This window comes from Pantherophis guttatus, chromosome 6, assembly GCF_059756535.1.
Source record: "Pantherophis guttatus breed Tessera chromosome 6, ASM5975653v1, whole genome shotgun sequence".
In the NCBI taxonomy this organism is placed as follows: domain Eukaryota; kingdom Metazoa; phylum Chordata; class Lepidosauria; order Squamata; family Colubridae; genus Pantherophis; species Pantherophis guttatus.
This window is the reverse complement of record NC_142068.1, coordinates 61,634,348-61,650,766: the sequence shown is the minus strand read 5'-3', so window position 1 is coordinate 61,650,766 and position 16,419 is coordinate 61,634,348. Positions and strand designations below refer to the sequence as shown.

The 16,419-nt window shown below is 39.3% G+C and overlaps 1 protein-coding gene across 4 annotated transcripts in view; it reads right to left on the bottom strand.

Annotated features, from left to right (window-relative positions):
• The window catches only part of DOCK1 (dedicator of cytokinesis 1), a 427,633-nt gene that overhangs the window by 399,290 nt on the left and 11,924 nt on the right, over nucleotides 1-16,419 (bottom strand). The window lies entirely within an intron of this gene.

Genomic DNA, 16,419 nt, shown 5'->3' with positions numbered 1-16,419 from the left:
TAGTCTTCTGATTTTATTGTGCCCATACAGATTCAAGGCATCTGATTCTGGAGGCAGCAAAGCAATGGCATTACATTATAGAGCCTCTTCCATGTTGTAAGGATTTTCTTTAAACTATTGGTTTTTATTTTGTGAACATAGAGCAAGTGTGACTTATCAACAAGTTCTAGTTTTGTTTCATCTGTCCAGATATAGTCTCCCAGAAGGACTGCTGCTTGACAACATATATTCTAGTAAACTCCAATCTGAGTTTTTTGTGTCTGTTTTTCAGAAGTGGGATCTTCTACTGTGGAAGCCGTTTTCAGTAAGACAGTGATGTATGGTACAACTTGTTATTGTTGTACCTTGATTTTGGAGGTCAGCCAGGATCTTTATTGAAGCTTTGTTTTTGTTTTTCATTTTTCCACCATTCAAACTTTCTTCCTGTTCTGTCTGGGGTTAATTTTCCTCTTGTGGCCACATCCAGGCTGGCTATGGTCTTTTAATAACAGTAGCGACTGTGGTCACAGGAACATGAAGCTTTAGAGAAATGGTAACAGCAAAGGCTACAAAAGGCCTTCTTCCTTTCCTCTTCAGACAATTCTCTGCTGTTCCTTCTCTTATCTATATTCACTGTACTGAATGCAATGACAGAAAATGCCTGAGTGAGGTACTTTATTCCATTCAAATAGGCTGAGTGACTGATAATGCGATTAAAGACACTTGTGATACTAATTAATGTAAACAGTATGCTTGAGAGAACAATGAAATCCAATAAAGTTTTTGAACATCTAATTGTTACCAATAATTACATCCATGCCATTTCAATTTGTTTTATTATTTACAAGAATATGTTAAGTCATACATCAAAACAAAATGTCTGCTTTATGGACTATGAAATAAAAAAATGATGACTGCCATTTGCTTGTATCGGTTTCAACTTATTTCACAGCAAATTGGGAATCTTTGGGGGGAAAGTAGAAAGGTAAATACTTGTAGCTGTGTCTATATTTTAGATATTATTAGTATGACATATTTTATCATGCAACCTTTCAAATTCGCTGGGATTACAGTTCCCAGAATTCCCAGCCAGTGGTCCAACATTTCAATGGGAGAATATAAAAGAGGGTTTATAATTTCAAATTCAAAACAAAATCACAACCAAATCACAAATCTGCAATAATTTCTAATTTTAAATACCATTTCAAGTCTTTTATCAAACTTCCTCTCCCTCTGCTTTAATGTGTTCTATTCAAAGCAGAATTAAATCAGGATAAGTGCAGCCAAAGTAGCCTATTCAGGATAAACTACTAAGTTATTTTGTGAATTGATTGTATCAATATATCAAGAAAACATTTCTTTTAGTAACCAATATTACCTAATACATAGAATGTGAGTTTGGAAATTTTAGAAATAATGTTTCAAAATAAGAAACACTGTTTTTATTACTTCAGTTTCCCATTTGTAATCCACAGGGTCATTAGGGACATAGTTATCACACCACTGTAAAGTCTTAACACAGCTCTATCAAACTTCATGCAGTTATAGAGAGGAAAATAGATTATGATGTTGCTGCCAGCGAATGGAAAAAGCGAACTGCTCTCTAGAAAAGGTCGTAGAATCGATCACTTGAAATTTACAGACACATCAATACAATGTTACAACAGGGAGATTTTCTTGAAAACTTTCAAACCATCTTGTCCTCCCAAGTAATAGCTGTGAAAATTGCTACAAAAATATGAATAAACTACATCACCAGCTGGCAAATAAGAGGGCATGCAGTATAATTGCTTATGTTTTTATAAAACCAAGCAGTGGCGGAATGTTTCCTAAAAGTTATACAAAAAACATAAACTTTAACCAGCTAGATGCCATTGCCGCTTTGTAGATCTAGTAGCACAGCTAACTCAGTAAATAGCTAACTCAAACACAAACTGCACAAACAGACAAAAACTATCAGGGTTGTATTCATTAGCATTCTACTCACAGTAACAGAAACATCAATATAACTGCTTTTTTCAGTGCACTGCATGGCACATAAGAAGCAATATCACAGGATTTTTCAACTGCTTCAATGCCATGCTGAATCACTTTGATTAGCACAAAATCTTGCCAAAGCATTTTGCTTAAGTATCTTAACCAATATGCGGTTTATGACTGATAGTATATAAAATATGGCAGTTCTCAAGGGAAATTATCAGTAGTTAACAAGAACATTACAGGTTTGCTGAGAAATACATGACATATAAGACAATCAGAATGGGCACATAAATAAAACTCTACCAATATTGTAGTTTAATTGCTCCCACCTCAGCAAATAGTACAGAATAAGCAAAAATAAAGTGTGAGCTTTTTTTCTCAAGTAAAAATACTTTGTGATTTGCAAAGAAATGTATCTTTATAACTATACAGAAAAGCCTAACTGAAAGAACACAACAAACATTTAAATTATTAAATAATGCCTTGATTTTGTACAGGCAGATCCATGGAGTTTTTTAAATGTATAAATTAACAAGATAATATCAACTGTGTACATTATGTATTAACTATGTAAGGGTATATGTGTGTGAATATACCATTTCATGGCATTTAAAAAAGAAGGAAGTGCGTATTTGATTTTTAAAATTGGTTTTATAAATTATTGCGGAACATTCTATTACAATTATAAATTAACAATATTCACAAGGAATTTTAGCTTCCAAGAAGAAAAATGGAAAATGTTTTCCTTAAGTCCTTCTCCTATGATATTCTTGAGTCACTACTTAATCTTTTTCTTACTGAACGAAATCATAAACTCAGTTTCTATCACTGGCTGAATTAAATGATATCTATTTTATCATCACAGGATTCAACATTCAGATTTTACTGAAGACAGGAACTAGGCCTAGGTTTTCAAATCTGAAATCTCTCTGGCTTCAAAGTAGGACAACAAAATTTCTAATAACTTCAACGAAACCTGCTGGACTGCAACATTAGAGACTTCTTTACATACAGTACATATTAATGATACTTCTTTTGTAAAAATTGTTGGGTGTTTTGCAATTGGCATATACCAATGGAAGGGAATTATACAGATTAGATATGGTGAAGGGTAAACTGTAGGGAAGGGTCATTGCTTAATATCAGAAGATAGAATATATGACTATTCACATAAGTGCACTCCACAGGACAGATTAACAGCTCCAATTATAACTGTAATCAGTTTTAAAACTTTAATTAGGAAAGCAGGGGGAGAAAACTCCCTGGTGAGAGTTATATATATATATATCTTTTCTTTTTTAAATGACTAGCCAATCCAGTTTTCATTTCCCTATCTAGTATATATTTAATAGCTACCAACTTCCATATTTGGTCACCATCTATGTATTTTTTAAAGTTCCAAGCATTCTAACAACAAAATCAGCTACGTCCATCTGGGCCAGCACTTTAACATATTTCCTGTTTTAAATTCCGTTGTGAGACAAGTATTTCTTTCATTTATTTGAACATTTATGATATTTCAATCATTGTGACTCTAAGTGGGTTCCAAGCAAAAACAATATCGTACAAAACCCCAATAATGATAAAACAAGTACAAATTAATTATCACTCTAATCATCCTAATAAGCATTAATCAAGCATATTCTTAATACCCTTAATCATCCCAAGTACAAAAACAAACAGCCTCCATTGAACAATGAGAAAGACTGATGCTCAACAAAAAAGATCAAGTTCAAATCTTCTTCCCACCCAAGTGCTCTGACTAACAAAAGCTATTTCAAATACAACTCCTAAGAAATATCTGTTCTTTTTCCTGCCACAAAATTGCCACAGCAGAGTGATTTATAAAAATGTTTCTGTAACAGGGAGTTAGGACCTTTGCTCCTGTGAGTAGACTTCCAATGTTTTACTCCTTCTATATTTTCACTTCAAGAAATCTAATTTAATCATTGCTCTCTCCTTACAGAAAAACCTGTTAAGATTACAAACAGGCTAGCCATGTACCTCTCTGTAGCAGCAAAGCAAGACATTTATAGCTAAACCATGGAAACCACACAGTGTTAACATGCTCAATATAGATTGAGGGAGGCGAAAACCTAAGCAAGACAGATTCTTGAGGAACAAATGTAGTTGAAAAAGCCTTCCATAATATTGTGATTTTAGGAGATTTTTTCTAGGATGGGGACTGGCTTGTGACTAACAAAACAGGTCCATTAAATAATCAAGTGAAACTGAAAGCATTAAGTTAATGTTTAACAATAGTGAACTATATGTAAGTACAGGACAACTCATAATCTAAGTTTAAGAGTCTCAGCAACTATCTGTAAGCTAAAAGAACGCAACTAACACGACCATGGACGCTGGGTCCCTTGGCTAGGAAATACAGATCAACGCCATCCCTAGAGTTTGACACAACTGGACAGGGGAAACCTTTACTTCTTTTTTTAAAAAAAACATTTAATTTATGAAATAATCCCTTGATTTTAGCACAGGCAGATCCATTTTTTTTACTTCTAATTAACAGATAATATAAACTGATTCTTTCTGATTATCTCCCCCCACCCCCACCCTGTTTATTATGGACTATGTTATAATGGAGTCAATAATTTACTGAAGAGATCCTGTCACATTATAATCCATATATTCCCCAGAATTTAGCATTTTGCCTCGGGGCAGCTGTCTATTATCTGAATACCAGCTGCTCTTAAATTAAATTTGTACATTATTTAAAAAGACATAGGTGCACATATGCATATAAAAGAATAATTCAATTGTTAAGAAACTATTATTGTGGTGAATAAGATAAATGGACAGAGATTTAAAAATGTGCTTTTAATCCATTTTAAACCAGTCAATTTAATCCTTTCTAAGAGTTCTGGATAATGCTGAGAAACATGAGGAATTTGTGACCTGAATGAAAAGATGAATAATAATAATTAACAGCTTGTGCAGAGATCAGTCATAGGCTATCACCTTGAAGGTTTATGAAAAACGTATTTCTGTATCATTCCCATCACAATGCAATGAACTATATAATTTAAGAATCCACCAATCCTCTTCATTTAAATTATTCCTTTCTTTTTTTAACTGAAGCAAGATTGTCAAATACTGCAATTACTATAAGTAGAAATTATATGTACATAATAAAATGGCTATTTATTAATTTGAAATATACAGGTAATTCAAGCAAATCAATGGAACCAAAAAGGCCAGAAATGAAATCCTCTATGTAATTACCAAAGAAATATTGTATGAAAATGAATATTTATTTGATTTACTTGTTTCTATTCTGCTATAGCAGACCATTATAATTAATCAGAGTTTATTATGAATCCTTATTGTTGTGATATATATATTGAATTTATATTCTGAAAGCTAGATGTGAAACTCAAATCAAATTCTTATGTTAAGTCTTACATAAATAAGGCCTTATTGAAGACCAAAACAATAATGAAAAAATCCAGTAATTACATGGTTTGGGGTATATGTAGGCACAGAATTCAAAAACTATATGGTACATCAATCTGAACTATGATGTTTTTTTACAAATTAATTACAGAATAGACCGCAATTGGTTGGATTTGCAGAACACACTAAAATAAAACCAAACAAATCATATTATGGTTTAGTACAACCACGAATCCAGTCTAGACATGGCTACAAAGGAGTCCATTTTCTCTCTTCCTTCCTTAGAGATAATTAAAGCATTTGAATTGACCTAAGCTTAAAACTATCATTATAATTAACTAGGTGCCCTCAAGATTAGTGCAACTTCGGAGACTATATGGACAATATTCATTATTCTAATTAATTAACATGAGATTGTATTTATTTATTTATTAGATTTATATCCCACGTTTTCATTTTGGAGTTCAAGGTAATATACATAATGCTCCTATTTTTTTCTATAACCACCTTGTGAGGTGTGCTTATTCAAAGAAGGAATGCTTAATGTCCAATCCACCAAGAGGCAGGGGAGGGGTTGCAGAGGCTATGCTCCTTTGTTTTAGACCTTTTGCTTTAGAATAATTTTTCCCTGAATAGTTGTTTTACTTTCTCATTGCTCATTTTCAGGGAGGCTATAAAATCACTATTATTCAACAGATCATTTTGTCTCTGACCATAGCTAACTGGTGCAATGTTATTTATCATTTGGTTAATAATAGTATTTTTATTGTTTTGCAGGTAGCCCCAACTATAAGAATAAATTCCATTCCTAAGGTCTGCTCTTCAGTTGAATTTTTATGTAAGCTAGAACAGTATTACTCTATTGTATGATAGTGCATAAGTAGTATTGTGTAATGAACTGTGTGTATTCAACTTGAAATTTGCTACAAAAGCTTCCATTTTTAACTATGGGTCATTCTTAAACTAGGGTGTGCTTAACTCAGGAACTTACTACATTATAATTCTTTTAATCATCAGGAATAGTGAAATATAGAAACATGTATATGTAGACCTTGACTTACAACTATTCATTCAGCAATTATTACAGAGGTGCTGAATGAAGGGACATACAACCAGTCCCCTAAAATACAGCCATTGCAACAGCCCTGGGTCACATGATCAAAATTCAGGCACTTGGCAACCAGCCAGCACTCACAACTGCAGGGGCACTTCAACTTCTCCACCCACCTATCTTCCCCCACCATGCACTCCATGGCCTTTGCCATCCTACTGATCTTTGCTGCTGACCCAGCATGCCTACCTTGGCCCTTTTCAAGGCAGCTGCTGACTGCATGAGGCTTTCTTCCCAAGACCCAGCACACTGGTTTCCTTGCACGGCCTGTGGAAGATGGCCTCACAGCCAGAAGCTGCCTTCTAAAGGGCCAGGACAGGCACATATTGACAGCAATGGGAGCAAGAAGACAGCAAAGATCTCTACTAATGCTACTAATATAATATTAACCTTGAAGAAGGAAAAGTACAAAGAATAACAAATGCATGCTTTCACAATTACTGCATTTCTGTAATTGTCATATATACACAGGTAAGTCATATTATGTTTTACAAAGAGACAAAAATGTCTCACAAAACAGAATATTGGGGCATATTTGCTTGGCAGGCTTTAATAAGAATTTTATCACATTAGTATGGTTATGTTGTTTTTGGAGTCTTTGATGGTACTCATCCTGTTAAGAAACAATGCATTTCCCCCATTAAAACAATTTTTGGCTCATCTATATTCCTGCATGAAATACTCCAGGATATGAAGCTGAGTCACCCTTACAACTGCATTTTGCGATAATATTTATAAAACGAATTACAATGCTTTTTGTTCCAAGGCAGTAATTTTCCTTTATATCTGCAATGAATATTCAGGGTGATTTATAAATCTAACCCTAAAGATTGGTTTCACAGAAGGAAAACAGCTTTTCAGGAACATTTATACACCATATAGTGTCACACTGAAAACAAAGCGTTACAGATATGGAAAATAAGTTATTGAGATACATATCACAAGCAGTAACTCTTTTGAACTAAAGAGATTAGAAAAAAAAACAGTCTTGAATAGGAATGTATAGCTCAAAAGAAAAGACTCAACTCTTTTCTTTTGCTCAACTCTTAAAACTGCCGTATAAATTTAAAAAAAACAATGAATATATTCAAAGATTTATATACAGAAGTTCTGCTACAAAATGATACTCCTACTTTAAGTTAGATATACACTTAAAAGATTAAGATTGCAAATGAATTGACTTTAAGTCATAGCTTTCGAGTGAATTAAAGTAAGTACAATCTATTATGTGGGGATATAAAATCAGCACTTGACTAATTGACAAGCTAATCCATGATATCAGACTAGCGGAGAAGTATGGATTATTCTTACAGATAGCTAAGTAACATAAGAAAATATATAACATTTAGAAGCAGGCTTTTATCTACAAAACAAGATTATGGCTATGACTGTAGTAATGATACACTATCAATTACTGATACATTAATTCACACTAATTTCTTCAATGTGGCAACATGGATACACTTTCATAGATTACTAGCATTGCAAATTGGAAGAATGCTATAGACCGTTTCTCTGGACCTCAGCAAAGCCTTTAACATAAAATGGTAATGCATGGGCAATCTAGTACTTATATGTTTGCCAAAAGGTGAAAAATAGCAAGTACAGAGTGAATGTCACCCTAGTGTACATCACATAAACATCTAGTGAATATAGGAGATAGATAGATAGATAGATAGATAGATAGATAGATAGATAGATAGATAAAGATTATATACAGTATATATAGTATATATAGTGTATATAGTATATATACAGGTGAAACTCAAAAAATTAGAATATCGTGCAAAAGTTCATTTATTTCAGTAATGCAACTTAAAAGATGAAAATAATATATGAGATAGACTCATTACATGCAAAGCGAGATACTTCAAGCCTTGATTTGTCATACTTTTGATGATTATGGTTTACAGCTCATGAAAACCCCAAATTCACAGTCTCAGAAAATTAGAATATTGTGAAAAGGTTCAATATTCTAGGCTCAAAGGGTCCCACTCTAATCAGCTAAGTAAGCCATAACACCTGCAAAGGGTTCCTGAGCCTTTAAATGGTCTCTCAGTCTGGTTCAGTAGGAATCACAAACATGGGAAAGACTGCTGACCTGACAGTTGTGCAGAAAACCATCACTGACACCCTCCATAAGGAGGGAAAGCCTCAAAAGGTAATTGCAAAAGAAGTTGCATGTTCCCAAAGTGCTGTATCAAAGCACATTAATAGAAAGTTATGTGGAAGGGAAAAGTGTGGAAGAAAAAGGTGCACAAGCAGCAGGGATGACCGCAGCCTGGAGAGGATTGTCAAGAAAAGGCCATTCAAAAGTGTTGGGACATTCACAAGGAGTGGACTGAGGTTGGAGTCAGTGCATCAAGAGCCACCACACACAGACGGATCCTGGACATGGGTTTCAAATGTCGTATTCCTCTTGTCAAGCCGCTCCTGAACAACAAACAACGTCAGAAGCATCTTACCTGGGCTAAAGAAAAAAAGAACTGGTCTGTTGCTCAGTTGTCCAAAGTCCTCTTTTCTGATGAGAGCAACTTTTGCATCTCATTTGGAATCAAAGGACCCAGAGTCTGGAGGAAGAATGGAGAAGCAAGATGATTGAAGTCCAGTGTGTGGTCCACAGTCTGTGTTGATTTGGGGAGCCATGTCATCTGCTGGTGTTGGTCCACTTTGCTTCATTAAGTCCAGGGTCAACGCAGATGTCTACCAGGAGATTTTGGAGCACTTCATGCTTCCTTCTGCAGCATTTCTCCTGCATAGTGTCCCAGCCCCAACTCACTTACACTGACTTCCTCAGTTCAGACGAATCTGTTCCTTCTATTGTGACACCAGTTAAAGGGAAAAGACTGTCTTTCTGCTGCCCAGAAGTACAATGGATGCTTCAAAAAGAGATCTTTTGGAGCCAGAGAGGTAAAGGAGGGAAATTTTATGCCAACATTCAAAGTGCAGGGGCAGGTCTACCACAGGATAGTGAGTATTATGGCGGGGCCCCAGCAGCAGCCTTCATTTCTCCAGATATACTTTGTTGGTGATGATGACAATGAGAGTTTGTCAAGACCATGGGGATGCTACAATGGTCATAAGTGTGAAAAATGGTCATAAGTAGCGAAGCATGGGTATCCAGCTAGTACAGTATATATACATACATACTTATCTATGATAAATGTATATGTATGATAAATGTCTCCATGATAAATGTTTGGAGATTCACTGGAAAAAATCTGATAGGCTCTTATCCCAATCAAAGGAGAATGCTAGCCAGTTACTCCAGAATTATGCTGAGCTGTTTACAGCTCAGCTCAGATTTAGTCATATGATCAGCTGTTGCTCAGATCAATCATATTATTCTATACTGCCATTTTCATATATGTGATTCAATGGAAGCCAGATGACCACCATTGGAATCCTTCAATGAATAGATAAATTTCCCTAATGTCTAAATTAGTTAATAAACTTACGATCAGTAAGTTAATATGTATTGTCAAGAGCTGATGTATTGGCAAGTCTGGAAGGGTGTACAAGGGGTGTCACACAAGTCAGGGAGGTGCAAGGGTTGCCACACAGGTCAAAAAGAAGGCATGGGATGCAGAAGAGATGTCACACAGGTCGGCATGGGAGCACAGGGGTACACAAATGGTTGGCATGACATGAGCACAGAGTGGCAGAAGAAGTTGTGCATGTGAAAGAAGCATACCTGATCAACTTGCAACATTTCCTACTGGCTTCCTCATTCCCTACTGGCTTTCCTACTAACTTGTGGGAAACTGTCAGAGAAAACTGGAAATGCAGATCACATGACTACCACTGACTACAGCAGCACAGTGGCACTGAAAGCAGCCATAATAAATTTCATTCCCATGGAAATAATGAATCCTGGCATTCTGTATGTCTGTCCATTTGAGGTACTTGGGTCAATAATTATTGCCATATGATACACCATTTGGTGAGGCTAGGTGAATCAAAAACTGGAATTAAGTTTGCCGGGAGAAATATCAACAACCTCAGATATGCAGATGATACCACTTTAATGGCAGAAAGTGAAGAGGAACTAAAGAGCCTAAAGAGCGGGTGAAGGAGAGTGCAAAAGTTGGCTTGAAACTCAACACTAAGAAAACTAAGATCATGGCATCCGGCCCTCTCAATTCCTGGCAAAAAGATGGGGAAGAAATGGAGGTAGTGACAGATTTTATTTTCCTGGCCTCCAAGATCACTGTAGATGGGGACTGCAGCCAAGAAATTAAAAGACGCTTGCTCCTGGGGAGGAAAGCTATGGCAAATCTAGACAGCATATAGCATAGAAGTGGAGACATCACCCTGTCAACAAAAGTACGTATAGTCAAGGCTATGGTTTTCCCAGTTGCAATGTATGGCTGTGAAAGTTGGACCATAAGGAAAACTGAGTGCCAAAGAAGTGAGGCCTTTAAACTATGGTGCTGGAGAAGACTCCTGCAAGCCCCTTGGACTGAAAGCCGATCAAACCAGTCAGGCCTAGAGCGGATCAACCCTGACTGCTCTTTAGAAGGCAAGATCCTGAAGATGAAACTCAAATACTTTGGCCACCTAATGAGAAGGAAGGACTCACTGGAGAAGAGCCTAATGCTAGGAAAGATTGAGGGCAAAAGAAGAAGGGCACAACAGAGAATGAGGTGGCTGGATGGAGTCACTGAAGCAGTAGGCGTGAGCTTAAATGGATTCCAGAGGATGGTAGAGGACAGGAGGAATGTTATCCATGGGGTCACAATGGGTCGGATACGACTTTGCAACTAACAAACATTACCAGCACAACCCTATATACCTTTACACAGAAGTAAGTCTTTCTGAGTCACTCTTAAAAAAAAAAAACCCCAATGAGGCAGAAAACAGATTTCAAAACGATCAGTTGCAGGAAAATGATATCTATATTCACTTCGTTCTTCTCCCTTCTGTTAGCAACAATATATTTATTTTCAACTCCCACACCCTTGAAATTCATTAGAGGCATGCCACATTGTTGGACATGATCATCATTCACAGCTATTGTAAAAAAAAAACAAAAAAAAAACTATTATAATGAGTGCTACTTTTTTCAAGATCACTGGACAATAGACAAAATTTCCATTACAATAAAAGAATAAACACTGAACTATTCTGTTGCAAGCTTAACATTGTTTTTAAGTGAAACAACCCAACTGTACTTAGTTTTAATGACAAATTATTCAAATTCCATACAGCTAAATTTTCTTTCTTTTTCTAAAGCATGGTACATGTCTCAATTCATATCCAAAAAAATGATCCTACTGAAACTCTGATACTATTTTAAAGCATAGTATATATCACACAATCTATATCCAATAAAAATGATGCTACTGAAATTCTGATATTATTTTATGCCGGACTTTAATATTTCTGTCCTTCTCGCCCATGTCTATTCCCCATATATATTCAATTTAAAAAATCTACTTAACCTCAGGACCTGATTGAATAAAACAATAACGTTGTCCAAATATTTTTATACAACATTGTAGAATTCTAGGATTGGAAAGAGATCTTGGAGGACTTTTGGTCCAATGCCCTACCCAGGGCTGGAATCCTCACATCATCCCAAATTACTCTCCAACAAAGTCTCTTTGAAATCTTCCAGTTACAGAGCATCAACAATTCCAGGAGACAGGCTGTTCCACTGCTTAACAGTTCTTGCTGTCAGGAAATTATTCCTTATTTAGAGTTTGGAGCTCTTTCTGTAAAGCTGCTGCCCACTGGTTCTATCCTCGAGCACTACAGAGAACAAATCTACATCCTCTTCTCTGTGACAGTCATTCAAGTATGGAAGATTGCTATTATGTCTCCCCTTAGCGTTTTCTTCTTTAGCTAAACATAACTACTTCCTTTAACGATTCTTCACAGGTTTCAGCCTCCAAGCTTTTAGAGAACCACAGAGATAACCTTTGATAAACAAAGTAGTGGTAGTGGTTAGCAAAATATGAATTAAATCAATGAAAGAAAGAAGACATTAGTGGGAAAAAAACAAAGTGACCCCACTTTGACTTTCTTTCATACAAGAGAAGGAAAGAGAAATGCTGTGATGTTTTTAAGATTCTGTTACTCTAGCCCAGTGGTTGGCAAACCTCAACCCTAACTATAACTTTTTGTACAGGTACCGTGTTTTCCCAAAAATACGACCTATTCAAAAAGTAAGGCCTAGCCCAATCTTTGGGGGGGGGGTAATATACGCCCTACCCCAAAAATAAGCCCTAGTGAAGGGGGTAGGCATGGCCAGCACAGGAGGCAGCCCTTCCCTTCCACGGTCATCTCATGGCTAACCAGTGGATCAGCTGATCCAGCGAGGGCTGGGGGTTCTGTCTCTCCAGCGCACTCTTGCTAGCCCCAGCCCTGCCCATGGCGCCAGGCAACCTTGTGGCTATGGAGCAGGCAGTGACCACGGTTTGAAAGGGTTTCCTCTGCACCGTTTCTCTTCTCCGCTCCACCCGCCTGCCTACCACACCTGGGCCTGCCAGACACTATCCACCCCAAACCAAGCAGCAGGGAAGCTTCGGGACAGTGCCCTTCTAGCACCCACCGCCCTGGCAAAGGCAAAGCTGAAGCTGTTCAATCAATTAATTCCAACGTCTCACAAGAAATTTCTTTTTATGGTAGTCCCACAAACTTGTCTCCCTGCACACAACAGTGAGAAACGCGACGGAGCTGAAAATCAAATACCGGTAGGCAAAGAAAGGCTTGGAGGAAGTGAGGGCACCTGGTGATGATGGGTGGGAAAAGATTTTCTGCCCAGAAAATCCTCATTTTTGACGGCTGACGCTGAAAGGCAGAGAAAGAGATACCGCAAAGAAGCCAGTCGGTCTGGCAGTTGGGAATACCCTTTCTCTCCCACCCCACCCCTCCTCACCTGCCACCCCCCTCAATAAAGGGGGCAGGTGGCTACGTGAGGGGAAGGAAGCCCTGCCATGCCTGGCGAGGGAGAGAGAAGAGATGGCAAGAGGAGCCCCATCTTGCTCCATGTGTCTCGCTTCTTCCCCGCCCCACCCCTCGATAAATGGGGTGGGTGGCTAAACGAGGGGCAGTAAGCCCTGCCATGCCCAGCAAGGGAGGGAGTAGAGACAGCAAGAGGAGCCCTGTCTCGCTCCATGTGCCCCAATGAAAAGCAACAGCAGCCTGGCTGCTTCCCTTCTCTGCCCTCTCTGGGGCTAGAAGCCAACTGACAGGCACATGATCACTCGCTCGTTCATCCCTCTCTCTCTCCCTCTCCCCCTCGCCAGCCGAGATCAGCAGGCCAGATTCAGTAAGCTGAATGCGCCACCGCTGCCTGGGAGGAGAACGTGAGAAATGGGCTCTCTCACAGCGTCTCCTCTCCCTCTTTTCCTCCCAGGCGGCGGCAGTGCGACCGGCTCACCAAATCTGGCCTGCTGATCTCGGGCAACAAGGGGGAGAGGGGGGGGATAAACGAGCGACTGACTCTTCTCCTCCTCCCACCCTTGTGACACCCTGGCTGGCTGTGGCTGAGCCGGGAGCGTGTCCACACGCAGGGAGACCCTCCTCAAGCAAGTGCCAAAGCTCAGGAAAGGTGCACGCAGGGCAGGCAGCAGCTTGCTTAAGGGTCTCCCCACATATGATTTTTCATCAGGTTCGCCTGATTCGCCAGTTGCGTCCCTATCTAGATCGGGACTCCCTACGCACGGTCACTCATGCCCTCGTTACTTCTCGTCTGGACTACTGCAACGCTCTCTACATGGGGCTCCCCTTGAGGTGCACTCGGAGGCTCCAACTGGCGCAAAGTGCGGCCGCGCGGGTGGTGATGGGAGCGACATGGAGTTCCCATGTGACACCCCTCCTGCGCGAGCTGCACTGGCTCCCGGTGGTCTTCCGAGTGCGCTTCAAGGTTCTGGTTATCACCTTTAAAGCGCTCCATGGCTTAGGACCTGGTTATTTACGGGACCGCCTGCTACCACCAATAACCTCCCACCGGCCAGTACGCTCCCATAGAGAGGGGCTCCTCCGGGTGCCGTCGGCCAAACAATGTCGGCTGTCGGCCCCTAGGGGGAGAGCCTTCTCTGTGGGGGCACCTACGATTTGGAACGAGCTCCCCCCGGAGATACGTAGGATTCCGGATCTGCGCACCTTCCGCCGCGCGCTTAAGACTTTTCTATTTTATCAAGCTGGCCTGGCCTAAATCTTCCCCCTTTTTAAATGTGGAAATTTTAAATTTTTAAATTTTAAATTCGTCTTATTTATAGGGGTATGGGTAAGGCGTTTTAAATTGAGGAGCCATTTTAGATTTAATTCTGTTTTAAACGTATTTTAAATTGTTTATATTGTATGTTTTTAATTTTGGCTGTTCACCGCCCCGAGTCCTTCGGGAGAGGGGGCGGTATAAAAATCTAATAAATAAATAAATAAATAAATAAAATATGTGCATGCTCCCGGCTCAGCCACAGCCGGCCAGGGTGTCACGAGAGTGGGAGGAGGAGGCGAGTGCAGGAGAGAAGCTGCCCTGTACCTGCCTTTGAGCCACATTTGCACGTAAGGCAGCCTTTGCTTCCTGCCGCTGCATGCTGGAGTTTGCACCCTCCACACTCGGCCGAAGAGCTGCCGGGGGTGGGGGATGAAACACCAAGGTGACGGCCGGAGCATTAGTGCAGGAAAGAAGCCGCATCCTGTTAAGACCCTCCCCATGGATGGCTTTGCTGTGCTTTGGTGCTCGCTTGGGGAGGGTCATCCCGCCTGTAAACACACTCCCAGCTCAGCCACAGGCAACCAGGGCATCACGAGAGGAGTGGGAGGAGAAAGATGGTAACCCTAAGGAAGGGGGAGAGACACAGAGAGAGAGAGAGAGAGAGAGAGAGAGAGAGAGAGAGAGAGAGAGAGAGAGAGAGAGATGGGGGGAGAGAGAGCGACAGAGACACATACAGAGTGATACATAGAGAGGGGTGAGAGGGGAAGAGAGGGAGAGATACAGAGAGAGAGACATGAGGGGAGAGAGGGGGAGATAGGGAGAGGGGAGAGAGACAGAATGGTTTTGTGGCTGGGTAGGCATGGCTAGGAGGGGTCATGTGACTGGGTGAGTGACATCGAGTTGGCCACGCCCACCCAGGTTTTGCGGCTCCGGTGTGCCTTCCATTTGTTTTAAAATAGACCATTTCATTTCTCAATTTCTTAGAGGGATCATTATGCAAATATACCAGTCTCATTAAATACCTTTCTTCCCTTTTTTTTTCTGTGGGAAATGGGTCCAAGTGGCTCTTTGAGTGTTTAAGGTTGCCGACCCCTGGTCTAGATGTTCAACATCCACAGCATTCTCTTGTCTACTAATGTATTCACTTTGTCTACTAATAAACTCACTTTGACAAAAAGCCATAACAAAAAAAATAAAAAAGATTAGTCTGGCACAACCTATTCTTAAGAAACTCATGCCAACTTCTAGTTTGTTTGTCCCTTGTTTCTCTCTAAGGGCTTGCAAACCCACTGTTTAATTATCTTTTCTAGTATTTTTCCAGGTACCAACATCAAGCTGACTGATTTGCAATTTCCTGTTTTTTCCCCTTTTTAAAAGACTGAAAGCCAACTCTTCTACCCCTTCTCCAGTATCCAGAAATAGTTCTCAAAATATTACACTTAATAATTTTGAGATCAAACCACTTCCTTGCCTATTTTCATCTGCATTTCTTTTCTGCTCATTATGACACAGTTTCTGACAGATTGGACCACTTTTCCTTCAGCAAAAAGACTGATGCAAAATAGAAATTACGCAATTCAGTCTTCTCCCTGTTGTCCATCACCATATTGCTATCTTCTCCAGCCAGTATACCAAGATCTTCCTATTGTTTCACACCTAAACAAATAAACTGTTTTGTTATTTTTGGCATTCATTGAAAGCCTCATCTTATTCTGAGCCATAGTCTTCCAGCTCTTATCCTTATAGATTAGGGCTACTTCTTAATTTTCTTTTG